Raw genomic sequence first — 4,576 nt, 5'->3', positions numbered from 1 at the left:
TTCCTTCCCCTTGCCACAGGCACCTGGGAGCATGTCTGCACGTGGAGAAAGACTTTCCCGTGGGAAGCCGGTTTTTGTCAAACGGGTCCCAGTGCTCTGCTGCTCTCTTTTCACTCCTGCTGCCAGAAGCCCAGGGAGGATGGGAGGGCTTAGAACATGGCTGGGCACTGTGGTTTCTTCCAGAGAAGTGGAGGGCATTGGCTTTACCTTGCCACAACCACTTGGGATAGGGTCTGCACATCAGGACAACTGTTTCCGTGGGAAGCCGGCTTTTTGCAAAGGGGTCTCAGGGCCGTGGGCCTCGGGTGTCCCTCCGGCTCCCCAAAGCACAGGGACGAGGTGAGGGGCTTAGACCATGGCTGGACAATGTTGTTTCTTACACCTGGGTGTGTGGCATTTTGTTGAGCTGGCTACCCCCACTTGGGATAGGTGTTCCACAGCAAGCACCTATTGTTCGTCGGAAGCCGTTTTTGCCCCAGGGGTCTCCGGGCTGTGTTCGTTGGGCTTGAACTCCTGCTAGCAAAACCGCCGGGTTGAGGGAAGGGTTCAGACTGTGCCTGGGCCCTGTGGTCTCTTCCAGGTCAGTGTATGGCATTTCCTTCCCCTTGCCACAGGCACCTGGGAGCATGTCTGCACGTGGAGAAAGACTTTCCCGTGGGAAGCCGGTTTTTGTCAAACGGGTCCCAGTGCTCTGCTCCTCTCTTTTCACTCCTGCTGCCAGAAGCCCAGGGAGGATGGGAGGGCTTAGAACATGGCTGGGGACTGTGGTTTCTTCCAGAGAAGTGGAGGGCATTTGCTTTACCTTGCCACAACCACTTGGGAGAGGGTCTACACCTCAGGAAAACTGTCTCCGTGGGAAGCCGGCTTTTTGCAAAGGTTCTCAGGGCCGTGGGCCTCGGCTGTCCCTCCGACTCCCCAAAGCACAGGGACGAGGTGAGGGGCTTAGACCATGCCTGGGCAATGTTGTTTCTTACACCTGGGTGTGTGGCATTTTGTTGAGCTGGCTACTCGCACTTGGGATAGGTGTTCCACAGCAAGCACCTATTGTTCGTCGGAAGCCGTTTTTGCCCCAGGGGTATCCGGGCTGTGTTCGTTGGGCTTGAACTCCTGCTAGCAAAACCGCCGGGTTGAGGGAAGGGTTCAGACTGTGCCTGGGCCCTGTGGTCTCTTCCAGGTCAGTGTATGGCATTTCCTTCCCCTTGCCACAGGCACCTGGGAGCATGTCTGCACGTGGAGAAAGACTTTCCCGTGGGAAGCCGGTTTTTGTCAAACGGGTCCCAGTGCTCTGCTGCTCTCTTTTCACTCCTGCTGCCAGAAGCCCAGGGAGGATGGGAGGGCTTAGAACATGGCTGGGCACTGTGGTTTCTTCCAGAGAAGTGGAGGGCATTGGCTTTACCTTGCCACAACCACTTGGGATAGGGTCTGCACATCAGGACAACTGTTTCCGTGGGAAGCCGGCTTTTTGCAAAGGGGTCTCAGGGCCGTGGGCCTCGGGTGTCCCTCCGGCTCCCCAAAGCACAGGGACGAGGTGAGGGGCTTAGACCATGGCTGGACAATGTTGTTTCTTACACCTGGGTGTGTGGCATTTTGTTGAGCTGGCTACCCCCACTTGGGATAGGTGTTCCACAGCAAGCACCTATTGTTCGTCGGAAGCCGTTTTTGCCCCAGGGGTCTCCGGGCTGTGTTCGTTGGGCTTGAACTCCTGCTAGCAAAACCGCCGGGTTGAGGGAAGGGTTCAGACTGTGCCTGGGCCCTGTGGTCTCTTCCAGGTCAGTGTATGGCATTTCCTTCCCCTTGCCACAGGCACCTGGGAGCATGTCTGCACGTGGAGAAAGACTTTCCCGTGGGAAGCCGGTTTTTGTCAAACGGGTCCCAGTGCTCTGCTCCTCTCTTTTCACTCCTGCTGCCAGAAGCCCAGGGAGGATGGGAGGGCTTAGAACATGGCTGGGGACTGTGGTTTCTTCCAGAGAAGTGGAGGGCATTTGCTTTACCTTGCCACAACCACTTGGGAGAGGGTCTACACCTCAGGAAAACTGTCTCCGTGGGAAGCCGGCTTTTTGCAAAGGTTCTCAGGGCCGTGGGCCTCGGCTGTCCCTCCGACTCCCCAAAGCACAGGGACGAGGTGAGGGGCTTAGACCATGCCTGGGCAATGTTGTTTCTTACACCTGGGTGTGTGGCATTTTGTTGAGCTGGCTACTCGCACTTGGGATAGGTGTTCCACAGCAAGCACCTATTGTTCGTCGGAAGCCGTTTTTGCCCCAGGGGTATCCGGGCTGTGTTCGTTGGGCTTGAACTCCTGCTAGCAAAACCGCCGGGTTGAGGGAAGGGTTCAGACTGTGCCTGGGCCCTGTGGTCTCTTCCAGGTCAGTGTATGGCATTTCCTTCCCCTTGCCACAGGCACCTGGGAGCATGTCTGCACGTGGAGAAAGACTTTCCCGTGGGAAGCCGGTTTTTGTCAAACGGGTCCCAGTGCTCTGCTCCTCTCTTTTCACTCCTGCTGCCAGAAGCCCAGGGAGGATGGGAGGGCTTAGAACATGGCTGGGCACTGTGGTTTCTTCCAGAGAAGTGGAGGGCATTGGCTTTACCTTGCCACAACCACTTGGGAGAGGGTCTACACCTCAGGAAAACTGTCTCCGTGGGAAGCCGGCTTTTTGCAAAGGTGGCTCAGGGCCGTGGGCCTCGGCTGTCCCTCCGGCTCCCCAAGGCACAGGGACGAGGTGAGGGGCTTAGACCATGCCTGGGCAATGTTGTTTCTTACACCTGGGTGTGTGGCATTTTGTTGAGCTGGCTACCCCCACTTGGGATAGGTGTTCCACAGCAAGCACCTATTGTTCCTCGGAAGACGTTTTTGCCCCAGGGGTCTCCGGGCTGTGTTCCTTGGGCTTGAACTCCTGCTAGCAAAACCGCCGGGTTGAGGGAAGGGTTCAGACTGTGCCTGGGCCCTGTGGTCTCTTCCAGGTCAGTGTATGGCATTTCCTTCCCCTTGCCACAGGCACCTGGGAGCATGTCTGCACGTGGAGAAAGACTTTCCCGTGGGAAGCCGGTTTTTGTCAAACGGGTCCCAGTGCTCTGCTCCTCTCTTTTCACTCCTGCTGCCAGAAGCCCAGGGAGGATGGGAGGGCTTAGAACATGGCTGGGGACTGTGGTTTCTTCCAGAGAAGTGGAGGGCATTTGCTTTACCTTGCCACAACCACTTGGGAGAGGGTCTACACCTCAGGAAAACTGTCTCCGTGGGAAGCCGGCTTTTTGCAAAGGTTCTCAGGGCCGTGGGCCTCGGCTGTCCCTCCGGCTCCCCAAAGCACAGGGACGAGGTGAGGGGCTTAGACCATGCCTGGGCAATGTTGTTTCTTACACCTGGGTGTGTGGCATTTTGTTGAGCTGGCTACCCCCACTTGGGATAGGTGTTCCACAGCAAGCACCTATTGTTCGTCGGAAGCCGTTTTTGCCCCAGGGGTCTCCGGGCTCTGTTCGTTGGGCTTGAACTCCTGCTAGCAAAACCACCGGGTTGAGGGAAGGGTTCAGACTGTGCCTGGGCCCTGTGGTCTCTTCCAGGTCAGTGTATGGCATTTCCTTCCCCTTGCCAAAGGCACCTGGGAGCATGTCTGCACTTGGAGAAAGACTTTCCCGTGGGAAGCCGGTTTTTGTCAAACGGGTCCCAGTGCTCTGCTCCTCTCTTTTCACTCCTGCTGCCAGAAGCCCAGGGAGGATGGGAGGGCTTAGAACATGGCTGGGCACTGTGGTTTCTTCCAGAGAAGTGGAGGGCATTGGCTTTACCTTGCCACAACCACTTGGGAGAGGGTCTACACCTCAGGAAAACTGTTTCCGTGGGAAGCCGGCTTTTTGCAAAGGGGTCTCAGGGCCGTGGGGCTCGGGTGTCCCTCCGGCTCCCCAAAGCACAGGGACGAGGTGAGGGGCTTAGACCATGCCTGGGCAATGTTGTTTCTTACACCTGGGTGTGTGGCATTTTATTGAGCTGGCTACCCCCACTTGGGATAGGTGTTCCACAGCAAGCACCTATTGTTCGTCGGAAGCCGTTTTTGTCCCAGGGGTCTCCGGGCTGTGTTCGTTGGGCTTGAACTCCTGCTAGCAAAACCGCCGGGTTGAGGGAAGGGTTCAGACTGTGCCTGGGCCCTGTGGTCTCTTCCAGGTCAGTGTATGGCATTTCCTTCCCCTTGCCACAGGCACCTGGGAGCATGTCTGCACGTGGAGAAAGACTTTCCCGTGGGAAGCCGGTTTTTGTCAAACGGGTCCCAGTGCTCTGCTCCTCTCTTTTCACTCCTGCTGCCAGAAGCCCAGGGAGGATGGGAGGGCTTAGAACATGGCTGGGCACTGTGGTTTCTTCCAGAGAAGTGGAGGGCATTGGCTTTACCTGGCCACAACCACTTGGGAGAGGGTCTACACCTCAGGAAAACTGTCTCCGTGGGAAGCCGGCTTTCTGCAAAGGGGTCTCAGGGCCGTGGGCCTCGGCTGTCCCTCCGGCTCCCCAAAGCACAGGGACGAGGTGAGGGGCTTAGACCATGCCTGGGCAATGTTGTTTCTTACACCTGGGTGTGTGGCATTTTGTTGAGCTGGCTAC

This window comes from Ursus americanus, chromosome 34 (assembly GCF_024610735.1).
Source record: "Ursus americanus isolate L20-20 chromosome 34, mUrsAme1.1.p, whole genome shotgun sequence".
Classification (NCBI taxonomy): Eukaryota; Metazoa; Chordata; class Mammalia; order Carnivora; family Ursidae; genus Ursus; species Ursus americanus.
This window is presented reverse-complemented; position numbering follows the sequence as displayed.